The sequence below is a fragment of the Microplitis mediator genome, chromosome 1 (assembly GCF_029852145.1).
Source record: "Microplitis mediator isolate UGA2020A chromosome 1, iyMicMedi2.1, whole genome shotgun sequence".
NCBI classification, from domain to species: Eukaryota; Metazoa; Arthropoda; class Insecta; order Hymenoptera; family Braconidae; genus Microplitis; species Microplitis mediator.
Genome location: NC_079969.1, coordinates 14,532,192 through 14,546,637, shown reverse-complemented (window position 1 = coordinate 14,546,637; position 14,446 = coordinate 14,532,192). Strand labels below are relative to the sequence as shown.

General features: G+C 34.9%; 1 protein-coding gene across 8 annotated transcripts in view; it reads left to right on the top strand.

The window, feature by feature from the left end:
- Positions 1–14,446, top strand: part of LOC130677904 (synaptotagmin-7) — a 1,016,663-nt gene that overhangs the window by 196,268 nt on the left and 805,949 nt on the right. The gene's annotated exons all lie outside the window — the stretch shown is intronic.

The window sequence follows — 14,446 nt, the reverse complement described above, 5'->3', positions numbered from 1 at the left end:
CTCTGCCGCCGAGGAAACCATAAATTTTGGTAGTTTCCATCAGCTTTCTCTAATTTCCAAGAATCACATGCAGGTGCACATGACTTGGGTAGTCTATAGTTTTTAAGAAGAAAATCAAAGAAAGATTACCGCTCCTATGCTTAGATCCTTAAATGAGAACGGATACATAAATTTTGAAAGTACGTTAAGGAAAAATGATGAAATTTAAAGGAAAAAGAAATCGATAATACGCGTGGTCCATTAGTACAACACGACCTAATTGTAAAGCGTTGACAACGCTCAGGTAGGTATATTTGTCCGGTACGACTGCTGGCGTCAGTAAGTCGGACGTCATAAAAAAGGTCTAAGTGCAAGAGATCTTAGTGTGTACTTATTTGGAAAGAAAAATAATAAAATTTTTGAATGTAGCAGCCGTGACAGTCCAATAGATTATTATATAGACTGCTTAAATTATTTGTATCTGTTTCTAAGTTCACCGTATCGTTCAAATAAATAAATACCATTTTACTTACATTTCTTTTTAAACCATTACTTTCCATATCCAGAATAGTTGTATTACTAAACTCAAAATTATGACTTGTTTTAAAATGGTGTTTTGCTAATGCCGTCTGTTCTAATTTATTAATATGCATAGGTTTACAATCAAATTTATAATGGTATAATATTTTCCCTAGCAATTGTTTAGTTTGGCCAATATAAGATTTACCGCAACTACATGGAATTTTATAAATTAGTTCTGACTGCATTAATAGATCTGTTTTGTCTTTTAATTTTGTGTATAGTAATCCCACTGTCTTCAAGTTATAGAAAGCTGATCTCCAGTCGGTGCCAATAAAACAGTTAGAAATATGGAATGATAAACTTTTTATATATGGAAATTTAAAATAATAAAACTTCTTTTTAACTTTATTTATATTACTCCTACTTTGGTTACTATTGAACTTGTTAATACACATCTCAATAAAGGTCGAAGGATAGTTGTTCTTTCATAAAATTGATTTTACTCTAGTGGTGTTATCGGAATGGAATTTCTCGTGACTAAGATTAATTGCTCTGTGTAGTAACCCCAACACCACTCCTGTTTTTTGAGATACAGGATGGTTGGAGTTAAAGTTAAGCAATCTACCTGAGTTAGTCGGTTTAGAGTACCAATTGGTTATTAGACTGCCATTTGATAAACATGATAGCATAACGTCTAAAAATGCCAGTTTATTCTCTTTTTCAACCTCCATTGTAAATTGTATTTTTTCATGGATGTTATAACATAAATAAAATATTATATATGTATGTATATTATAATATACATAGTAAAATATTTAAGCAAGTTATTTAGTTCAATCTCAGGGACAGCTAGAAACGTGTCATCAACATATAACTTTAAGAATGGTACTTTAAAGGGCAATGTCTTTAAAACTTTCTCCAGTACATATTTCATGACCACGTTTGCAATTGCTGGGCTAGCTGGGCCACCCATACTTGTTCCATCCACTTGTAAGTAAAATTCGTTTTGAAAACTAAAATAACTTGTTTCGAAACAGCAATTGACCAGTTCAATCAAGATTTCTTTTTTAATTGTAATTATTTTTGATGTATTGTCCCAATCTTCATTAATAATTTGTATACAGAGTAATTTAGGAATGTTAGTAAAAAGTGAAACTACATCTAAGGAAACTAAGACATAATTGTTTGGGATAGTCACTGTATTTATGAATTTCACAAGCTCTGTAGAATTTTTAATGTTAAATTCACACGTGTCAAGTAATGGAGTTGATAACTGATGTAGAAATGATCCAATATTGTAGCTAGGGGCTTTAATGCAGCCAACAACAGGTCGAAGTTTACACCCTTCTTTATGAACTTTACGTAAGCCATAAATTTTAGGTGAGACCGAGTTGTAGGTTTTTAATATTTTAGCTTTAACATTATCAATGACATCTTCTTTTTCAAGGTCTTTAATCATACAATTTGTTCTCAATTGGAATTTACTTGTTGGGTCCTTTTCTATTCTTTCATAAATCGTATCATTAGTTAACATCTTGTTCATTTCATTTATATATTCTGTTCTCTCCATAACCACAGTGCTACCTCCTTTGTCAGCTCTTGTAATAATTAGATCCCTATTATCATGTAGAAATTTTTTAGTATTTTTACTGTCTTCCCATAACAATTGATTTGAACAATCTATGGTCCTATTGTTGTCATTATTATAGTAATTGGTAATAGAGTTTATTGTTCTCAGTCTTATATTGTTTCTAACATTCTCGATTACTTTTTCATCTTGATCATCAATATTCACTCTTGAGATGGCGTATTCAATATCTTTTATCAGAACAGGCATTGGAACTTCATGTTTTTGAAGAGGAATTCCAAATTTGGGTGATCAACTTAACACCCTTATTACTGCTTCAGGAAGTTCAACGTTAGTGTATTTATGTATGACTTGATATTGTTGACTAGAGTTAATTATTTCACAAGATTGTTGTCTCAAATTATTAATTTTCTTTAAATTAATTAGTTTAATTCTGTTAAATTCTTTTTCATATTTTTCTTTATTAATTTTATAGCATTTATTAAAAACATCTATAGTCAGTGCCAAACTTAATTCTTGTTTTATTTTTCGCAGTTTATCTTCCAATTAAATATGTCATAATAAGTATGTTTTAGAATTATTTGAATCTACGGCATTATTTACTATGATTCGAATTCGAAACATTTTATTATCTAGATAGTGTAACCTCCTGTGATTATTCTGTCAATGAACTCATCTTAAGAGCAGAATGACATTATGGAACATGACAATAGATGCAGTGATTACAGAAGAATGTTAAAAACGAATATGTAGTTTAAATTTTTGAACATTCCAACAACTACATTATATGCTATCCAAAAAAAAGCCATGAATATTTATTTCGAAGAATATTTTGTTTATGATTTATATTGAATAAACTATCTCATTAGGATGATTCTTGTTCTAATCAACGCAGTCCATTAAGTTGTAGAGGCGCTGAAATTTTAGAATCGATCGGTTTATTGTTTTTGTAGGTATTCGATAAAAAACGTTTCTTACGTTATGGTCCAATGATACTTTTTGACCAAGCACTCGAATGGAATTGGCTTTTGCTGCAATCAACGCGTTTTACTAAGTCCTAGAACTGATTAGATTTTAAAATCGATACGCTAAGTCGTTTTGAGAAATTTAAAAAAAACTAAAAAAAAACTTTTTTTTCGTACTTTTCATTTTTCTCGGAGTCTATTCTATCGAATAATCTGAAATGCACAAAGAATGTTGACAGCCGACAAGCTCTTTTGAACACTGCGCAGCACCTACAATTCTATATCGGTATCAATGGAATTTGGCATACTCGTTTTTTGAGGAGTTTTACGCAGTTGCAAGGCTAAAATAAGGACGTTTTTTTGCTAATTTTTTGTGGAAAGAAATTTTGTGAAATTAACACAGTGAGTGCATATTCATGCAGATGACAACTTTTAAATACCTTTTTAAATTTGGAAAATTATTGATCTGCGATGCTCCTGTAGACGATCTCCTGGCGGTCTTCCGAAAAAAAAGTGTCTAGCGCCCTAAAAGTCAATAAGATTCTTTTAGTCGATAGATGAATCTTGGGATTGAGTTAAGGAATAGTCGAAATTTTTTATTCTCGACAAAATGGTGGTTCTACGTTAAAAAAAAATTTTTGATTTTTGACCCTAATCACCTGGTAAAATTATTTTAAAAACTAATAATAACTATCGCATTCTTATTCCTTCCATTAATTCCTGAGAACAATATCTAGAAAAGTTCTGTTGACATTTCATACCCTTCGGTTAAGCTGTCTTTAGAAAAGCATGCGCACTGATTTCAAAAATAGTATTTTGAGAAAAAAGCGTTTTGAGTTTCAGAAGAAGCTTGCACATAGTTGATCGGAAACCTTTCCTACAGGAGCTGAATTGTCACTCTATCGACTTACTAAAATTCAGCCACTGGAAATGTTCTACACGGTCTCCGAGTACTGAAAATGAATTTGAAATTAATCAATTATTATAGATCTAGAAAAAGGCGAATGAACGATTCAAAATCTAATTTCGTTTTATTGATTTATTTACTAATTAATTGATATTATTACTAGATTAATCCGCAACACACACACCAAACTGTTACGGCGTAACATGCCAAACTCAAAAATGATGTAAAATTTAAAAACTAAGTACATGAAAGTTCAGAGGAGTTGTCAGAATTTGTTGATGAATAAAGAAAATATCAGATATTTCCGTTATTATAACTTATTAAGAAATAATGACCCAGCTAATAAACTGAGCCATGATCATCTCCCTGATGCTCACGGCCCAAGCAGTACCACTTTCAAATAATGCCGCGCGACGTTTTTTTTATATTCATATTAAGTCAAGTGACATCACCCCGATAACCTTTGCATCTATACATCGTTGAATTCACATTAAATTATCAAATAACTTGGACTTTCCGCATTCCCTCCTGGTATCGACAAGCCCAAATAATATCGAAATTCATTTGAAATTTTAAATAAACTATAAAACAAACTGATAACTATTAACAAAAACAAGGTAAAGAAATCTATGATTGACACAATTGACAGTAAATAAAATCATAAGTAACGTTTTCCACGTAACAGTAACTATTGCACCATAAACCAAGGAGCTTATTGGTAAAATAAATATTAACAACATCGGGCGCGATATCTCAACGAATTGATGACGAAATAAAATAAAATAACAATTAACTAACTACACAACATCGGACAATGATAACATATTATGGCAGAGCATAAAACAATAAAAATAATTTCTTAAGATCTCATGGAGAATAATTAAGATCATAGCCAACTAACCATAATAACGAGAGTAATTATAACTAATCAGTAGATAATGAAAACTAAGATTCAAGACTAGATGCAAATTCACATATTAATTAACTAACCACCCGAAACCAACCGAGGATCCTAACTATCCCGCTTCTCCATTTGTCTCTCTCTAACACATACGTAAGCGAATAACTTATATCTTCAATAACTCAATTAATAAATAAAATAATGATTAACCAAGGTTATCATAATAATCCATTGGTACCCCTTTACCTATGAAATTAATAATAACTGCAAATTATTGAATATTTATGATTAAAAACAGGTAAAACATTTAAACCACTATCAATAGGAAGAAATAATCATAACCCATTGTAACGGGTAAAATTAGTTTAAATTTAAATACGAAAGAAATTAGAAATTAGAAGAATCACCACCCCTTGTTGCTTGGACTTTGCTCGCCGGAGTCCAGGGTTGAAAAGGGGTCTTCAAATCACAGGTTCAAACATGGGGGTTTGGCTTAGAACCCTGTTCTAATACCTTTACAATAGTTAAAGAAAAAAAAATAAATATACACGGTTACGCGGTCAATTATCGACTTCCCCGTCATTCACACATACACACACGCACACACCAAAATTTTCGGGGGCCCAATCCCCAGGTGCCTTGAGATGTCTGGTCGACTTTCCCTCGGCCCTACACGAGTTTCCCCTCCCAGAGGGTAAGCGGATCGTCTCTGTCGAACTCCCACTTACTCGACTAAGTTCAACCTGCCATACCTTGGCAGAAGGCCTTGGTAAGGGGACATCCAAACCTGCAAGAGAGAGAAAAATTCGCTTACCTTGGCCCTGTTCGGACTCTGGTTAATCGAGTTTCCTTACGTTGTCTGGGAATGGTCTTCCACTAACAATCCTCTCAGGAGACTAAGTTGCCTCCACGGGCTTTTATGAGCGGTTTTATTACCTAACCCATCCACCGTAAGTGTTGAAAGTATAATTTCCGTCGCCCTCTATCCCCGTCCGCGAAAGTATCGTGAAAGAAAAATTATTCTTGAGTCCCAAGCAATAAAATCGAAGGGGATTGGAAAATAATAATTTGAACAAAAGTAAATGTGAATGGAAAGAAAAAGAATGTGTTTAAGAGTTTAAGTCAATATCAAATACTGGGAATTTGGCCGGTCAAGCTAACTACTCGCGACGGTGAACGAGCGAATGAAAGGATAATGAGAGAATGAGCGCTTAAACCTTGTAATAATTTCAATGTTTCACATTTTATTTCGTTTCCCTTTACAATTCTTTCAATCTCTTAATTCTTTAAGAGATTCACTCGGGATCGAATTTCGTGTTTTTATCTTTTCTCTTTGACTTCGTTTGCTCGGGACTTAAGAATAATTTTCACTCGGTCGCGCATTCATATTTCCAAATCGTACACTCGCATAAATGTTATATCACAATAATCTTAATAATAATAGGCTTAGCCATAGTAATAAAAATAATGATAATAAATCATCATAGTTACAACAGAGTATATCTCAACCTTGCCAAATTTGGCCCCTTTATTAATTGATCTTAATAAGGGCGCCACTGGAAGCTAAGACTCGGCCTTCCAGAACCGGAGATGTTAAATCTTATAAATCAGGGTCGTTGAAATATATAAGAGTGAGGAGATTGAGGGATTAAATTAAATTTTATACACAATTTTCAATCAATATAATTTTAAATTTTATTCACTGATTAACACTGTGCCCACCGGGTTTTTATTCCTTATAACTATTTATAACAAAACTGTCCACCGGACTTTTATTCTTAACAACTAATAAAATTTTGTTCCCGGACTTTATTAATTACACGAAAGAGTCCCCTGGACTTTTATAACAATTTTGGCCACCGGCCTGATCCCCTGGATCTTATTTAAAATAGTCCCCTGGACTTTTACGATTAATTGGCCACCGGCCTGATCCCCTGGATCTTAATTAAAATAGTCCCCTGGACTTTCACGAAAATGGCCACCGGCCTGATCCCCTAGATCAAACTTTATTTAAAATAAAGTTGCAACTTGCCAGATCTCCTGGATGTATTATTTAAAAACATTTCCACCGGAAACTTGATTTTTCTCTCACACACACACACACACACACACACACACACACACACACACACACACACACACACACACACACGTTTCAACGTGTTAGTGTTTGATACGCTTAGTGCGACCTTTAAGGTCTTTTCTTACTAACTGTATATTTTTGTTGTGTGATATCTTCCAGTTAATTTAATCAGTACTCACTCGGACAGATTCCCTGGTCCTCAGGGAATCATCAAAAAAAAAAAAAAACCATGAATAAAATGACAGACCCCAACAGAAGTTTCGCATCAGCTGCGAATACAGTAGTGTTTCCGTCAAAAGAACAAGCAGTTATTGTGGATGCCATCGATAATGTTCCAGTAGAAGAATACACAAGAGCAATCGGAAATAAAGTTGGTCCATCAGAAGTGCGGTTTATATCCAAGATTTCCAATAACAGAGTTTGTATATATACTTCGACCAAGGAATTAGCTGGTTAGCTCATCGAGAAACATAAACAGATATTGATAAATGGCCAATTCCTTCCCATTAGACCCTTGTTTACCCGTAATAAGCGGATTATTATTTCTAATGTACAACCATTTATACCTCACTTTAAACTCGAACGCATACTTTTGGCAGATTATAAAATTAAGCCGGTCTCAAATATTACATTCCTACGGGCTGGTATCGATAAACAAGCATACTCGCATTGTCTTAGCTTTCGTAGACAGATGTTTGTAACTCCAGAAGATGCCGATCTATTACCTGGTTCAATACAAATAAATTACGAAGGTGTCACAAATTGGGTATACCTATCCGGCGACAGTATGAAATGTTTCTTATGCAAGGAAGCTGGTCACCAGGCTAAAAACTGCCCAAAGACCGATAATAATTTACAATTAGATAAAACCCAAACTCCTATCCCGCAGACATCAACATCACTCCAAATTAACAAAACACACTCTGCCACGAAAGCAACTGAACCTTCAACACCGAAAACTAATGATAACTCTATAATGCCTCCTCCCTCGCACCTTACTCAAGTACTCAAGCCCTTCTCACCTATTCAAACACCCAAACGACCTCATTCAGACTCTGCCTCTACGGTATCAGTTAGATCCGATATCACAGCAAATCAGTCAACCATAAATAAAGACAGAGTAGTAAAAAACAGTAAAGGAAGAAAAATACTAAAAGCCGACAAGGAAGTAGTACTCAGACACAACTTAGCATTACTGGAAAAAGAAATAAAAAATAATCAAGCTAACTACAAATTTACTTATCTACAAGTTGTTAACTTCTTAGAGAAAGCACTGACAAGTACTAACCCCCTAGAAACTACGAAAGAATTTACAGATGACCCTTCAACTATCACAGAACTGTTACGTCAACTCTATCCGATATTCGAAGATCAAGGACTAAAAAACCGTATCACTAGGCTAATTAAAAAACTTGGTGATATTACTGATACCGATGATGAGTCATCCCTTGCAACAGATACTAGTACTGAAAACTAAATTTCTATATATATTACTATTAATTATGGAACCTAATCCATCATCAACAAACAAATCTTACAATCTATTACAGTGGAATCTAAATGGTTTACACACGAGATATGATAATTTAAAATTATTATTAAACCGCTATCAATCAGAAGTAGTATGTCTTCAGGAAACGCATCTAAAAAATAATAATACGTTTAAAACACTCAAAGAATATAATATTTTTACAAAAAACCGAGCTGACTGTCTTCATGCGAGTGGCGGAGTAGCCATACTTATTAAAAAACATATTCAAAGCACGGAGATTCCGCTATGCACTACACTGGAAGCTATTGCATTTAAAACTGGACACCCATTACACACCTCTATCTGTAACATATATATCCCCAACAGTCAGTCGTTTGACATAAAAATACTAAATGAACTGGAACTGAATTGGACAATTACCCAAACCTTTTATTCTAGTAGGTGACTTCAATAGTCATAGCCAAGCATGGGATTCCAACCATACTGATAGAAGAGGCGTAATAGTGGAGCACATATTAGACAACCCGGAGATACTACTACTAAATGATGGCAGACCAACTCATTTCTCTACTAAGTCGGGTAATGAAAGCGCTATAGATCTGTCCTTTAGCAGCCCAACTATTGCTAATAAACTTCAATGGTGTCCCCTAACAGATCTGTATGACAGCGATCATTATCCTATTGTGATTAGTATAAACGAGCTAAGCGCATACCAAGAAAAACACCATATAGCACCGAAATGGAATTTTAAAAAAGCTGAGTGGACAAACTATACGGCGATGATAGAGAAAGAAATCAATAAACTTCCTCCACCCTCATTTACTGATAGTTTACCCATTGACACTGCCCTGAATGTTTTTATGGATACCATCCTACAGGTGGCAGATATTTGCATCCCTAAAACTGAAGCATATCATAACAAGGGCACAAAAAAACTTCCATGGTGGAATAATAAATGTAAGTCAGCCGTCAAAGAAAAAAAAAGTACCTTCAACAAGTACAAAAAACATAAAACCTTGGAAAACAAAATAGCTTTCAACAAAGCAAGAGCCAAGGCCAGGAAAGTTTTTAAAGAAAGCTCACGTCAATCTTGGCATAATCTCATGGCTTCATTCGACCAAAATACAACATTAAATAGTTTCTGGAAATTCTTTAACCGCTATCAAGGCTCAGAGACATCATGGTCCCCCTCAGCTATCCATGACAGTGATGGTAAGATCAAATCATCATCGACGGATAAGGCTAATATTTTAGCCAAAACATTTTCCAATAACTCCAGCAACAAAAATTACTCAAGTGAATTCTTAAAACATAAAAATAAAACAGAAAATAATATAAATCTAACAGAATTAATCAACACAGATATAATAGATAACACAGACACTATCTCTCAAATAAATTCCCCATTCAGTCTATATGAACTCAAGACCTCAGTAGAAGCTAGCAAAAGCACAAGTCCTGGTCCTGATAACTTACCTGCCATATTAATAAAAAAATTACCTCACTCTGGCTTCGTTTACTTGCTGCATCTTTACAACCGAATATGGCTATCACACCAGTTCCCATCAGTATGGAAAAAAGCCATTGTCGTGCCATTAACCAAACCAAATAAAGACCATACACTAGCAGAAAACTACAGGCCTATATCCTTAACCTGTAATCTATGCAAGATATTAGAAAAAATGGTAAATAGAAGGCTAAAATGGTACCTGGAAAGCATAAGTTAGATATCACCCCATCAGTTTGGTTTCAGAGAACTCAGATCAACAACCGATCATCTGAATCTCCTACAAGCAGACATATGTGAAGCATTTGCAGAGGATCAACAATGCATAGTTGTCTCACTTGACTTGGAAAAAGCTTTTGACATGACATGGATACATAGAATAATATGTATACTACGAAGACTGGGACTCAGAGGACACACTCTATTTTTTGTGCTTAACTTCCTAACTGGTCGCTCAATTCAGGTGCGTGTAAATGTCATGAAACAGGATGCGTTATTAAAAAATATCATAGTCCTTCCTAGACAAATACATCCGGTACCACCATGGGAGGATCTTAATTTTACTATAGACCTTTCCATGTTAGAAGAAACTGATGGTAAGGACAATACTCCAACTATCGCCTATAAAAACCTATTTTGTAAGTTACCAGACAAATATAAACGCTATAACCACATATATACTGATGGGTCTATGCTGGAAGGAAATAAAGGCTGTGCAGTTATTTGGAATGACCGTGAACTGCTATACAAACTACCTGATGCCTTTACGATCTTCTCCAGTGAAGTTTTCGCCTTAGATAAAGCCATTGATATAATAGTTGAAAATAATCTAGATAAAACTGTGATCTTCACCGACTCCAAGTCAGCGCTAGAAGCATTAAAAAACAGAATACACAAAAATACTAGGATCCATAACCTACTACGTAAAATTCAGATGACAGGAAAACAAGGCAGTGACATAGTACTAGCCTGGATCCCCTCTCACCAGGGCCTTGCAGGAAATGAGAAAGCCGATAAAGCAGCGAAAAAGGCAACATCAGAAGGTTCTAACCATTTAACCGAACCAATTACATTTGATGAATATAAAAGCGTAGTAACTCAGTACATGTGGAACATGTGGGACAATATATGGAAACAAAAAACCTCTGTTCTACACAGTGTGAGGCAAAACGTGTGGGAAACAACACTTAAAGTTTGCAATCGAAAACTGCAGTGTGTCCTCACAAGACTAAGAATCGGCCACTCATCTGCAACTCATTCTTACGTTTTTAATAAATCACCGCCAACTAACTATACGTGTGGAAAACATTTATAAATCAAACACATACTTGTGGAATGTAAGAACACGGAATCGAAGAGGAAAAACCTGCCAAAGGACATCAAGAAATGCCTGAATAATCCCATGTATATATAAACAGTGTTTAACCTTCTAAAAAAGCTGAAACTAATCGACAGTCTATAATTATGTAAACTTAATTATTCAAATGTAAATATTTTCTGAGGTCGCTAATAATCATGCAGTTGATGCGACCATAAATAAATAAATAAAAAAAAAAAAAAAAAAAAAACTAATTCTTTTAAATTTTATTTCAATATATCCGTAAATTCGTTCTGACAAACTGATTAAAAAACCACAACTCTATCATTATTCGTTTGATTATAAAATAATTAAATGTGTACCGTCGAAGCTATAGTATATTGTACAACTAGTGCGGTAAGTTGTCGATTGCCCACGAGAGCGAAGATGAGCGCACAAACGAAGCGAGTGCGCTCATTCACTTGAGTGGGCAATCGACAACACCGCACGAATTGAACACAGTTTTTTTTTATCATTACTGCAATATAAGTGCTATCTTAGGGCTCACTGTTTTATTCTCCAAGTAGCTTTTTGCTGATTCAACTGTTGCCGCGACATATTTGTGGGTTAAACGATAATCTGCATGCGACAAGAAGTAAATTTAAGTGTGACAAGTTTACTACTCACACCTTAAACCTAATTAATAATTAGGTAATTAGTAATCATTAACCCGTAATTAACAACCTAATATACGGTCTATCTAGTAACATCGAGGTGGACCTAGATGTTTCTTTCTAAGGCGTGCCGCGTGACTCATCACGACCATTTTCTCTTTCGAACACATACGTAGGTCGAAAAACTCTACTTTGAATAATTTGATAAATAATTGAAATAATGTCTTACTTAAAATATCATAATAATCTGTGAGTGCACCTTTATTAATCAAATCAATAACAACTGCAGATTATTGAATATTTATTCCGTAATAAATAAAAGTAAGTATAACATTCAAACCACTAATGATAGAATGCAATGACTATAATCAATCGAAAGATACTAATAAGAGGATTAATAATCAATACACACCTACACCTTAAACTTAATTAATAAACCATAATTAACAGAATAAAATAAACCCTATCTAATGACGTGGGATCGGATTTCCTCTTTCCACCAATAGAACTACAATCGTCTTTTTTTTTAATCTTTTACATTGTTCTAAAATTTTTTTCTCAAGATCGGCACGTACGCCTTTTCTTACACCACTCCTCGCAAGTAACTTAGCTATTCGACTTTGCTTAGTAACCCTATCTTTTTTTTTCGTTCTAATTACTAGAGTTTTCGTTTACTATCCCATTTTTCGGTAGCAAGCAAAATTAAATCAAGGTCACGTAAGTTACCCCGGGCCTATAAAAATCGGCGCAAATCGGTCCTCTATGCCCATTAATTATCAAGCTCTTGATTACGTAAAATCTTTTTTTTTTAATATTGAAATTTCAAATTCTTTGTTCGAGTCGTTTACAATTAAATTCAGAATTTATACATTTTAAATAGAATCATTTTAAATAAAAATAATTTCGATTTTCAATTCTCTTATTCAAAATTGAATTTTTGTTGGTTTTAACCGGGCACTCAGCTCGTGTTAGCCATTGTACCCGGGCCTATTGAAGAACATTTTATAGTTATCGGAGAGGATCCTGGTCCTCGTGATCACCGTTATTAGGCCTTGCTTTTTTGCCAGTCCACTTAACGACGAACTTAGCAAGCCCGCTGTCCATCCGACAACTTTATTATTTGACTACTGCAGATACTATTGTTTGTGAATTGATAGGTGTCGGAGACATAGTTTTTATTTGGGTGATTCCCCGTCCCGAGTCCAAGGAAACACGGCACGAGACACAGCCACTGTCAGCAGTCTCCACTAGTTCAGGAAGAACCGGGACTTAGCGCGAGCTAAGCCCACCGTTGTTCTTCCGTTGCTATGAGTTCTAGCCTTCAGCTACCGTGGCCATTTTACGTCGTGTCCTTATCGTCGATGGGTCTTGTCATTCGAAATTATGTCTCCTAAGAAGTTAATGTGGGTGTTTTTGTGGTCCATCCTACAGAACCCGCTGTGAAGGATAAGGGATTTATACAATGGAGGATGCCTATTATCCCAGGGCAACGTTGGTGGTGGAGGACTCCCTCTATTATTGCTTTGACACGTTGGCTTACACCAAAGCTAGAGGTTCTGCGAATGTTTATGGTTCTCTGCCACCACCAATGCTTGGCAGATATAGGTGTTCTTCTTTGATAAGAATCCTCACCCGTTAGCCTAGTCATAGAGGCAGCAGAGCCCTGCATATTCGATCGAGTTTTTGGGTTCCGATATCATTTTATAATGAAGTCAGCGCCACTTCTATTCGCTTGAAAAATTGTCGGTATTTAACCACCAGGGAGCTGCCAATGTAATGCACATAAATAGTATTGTAAAAATAAAATTCATTGGTGCATGCCAGAATCGAAACTGGTACAACGCTTTGGTAAGCCAGCCCATTTTTTCTATTCAATATCACAAATAATTTAAATAATTAAATTATTTCTGTTAAATATCATTGCTGTTTTAATTTTTATCATTCACATTTGAATAATTTTCGTCATATTCAAAAGTTTATTCAGACGGATTGTCAACTATCCAGTAGAAGTAAACCCCTTTACTCATTTACATCACCAATTCTCAACATTCAAGAATCGTAACCAACTGTCAAGCCACCTAACAACAATTTATTTCGAATCGAATTTCAATCAGCAACAATTTTGTTTCTAGCTCAGCCAAATCTTGTATCCTGACAAATTATTACATTGAATAACCCAACTGTAAGCTCTATTATTTGTTCATCTATCTAGTGATAAGACACATCCATCCTCTTCGTACATCATCTTTCCGTATCTTGACATACTCGACACTGAAAAGCAAGGTCCCTGCTACCCGAGAAAATGGTTTCAGCGCTTTGACTCAAAATTAAGGGACTAAATAACTTGTGTTCGTCATTTTGGACGTAACAACACACTCTAAAATAAATTTCAATCACTACAGGCGCAAGTACCGTGGACTCTCGACACCTGATGACATCCTCACGTAAGGCCCGTGGACTCTCAACGTGTGTTGTAATATTGATTGAAACCAGGCGTCCCTGCCTTGGCTTAGGGAATCTCCTTGGGGATC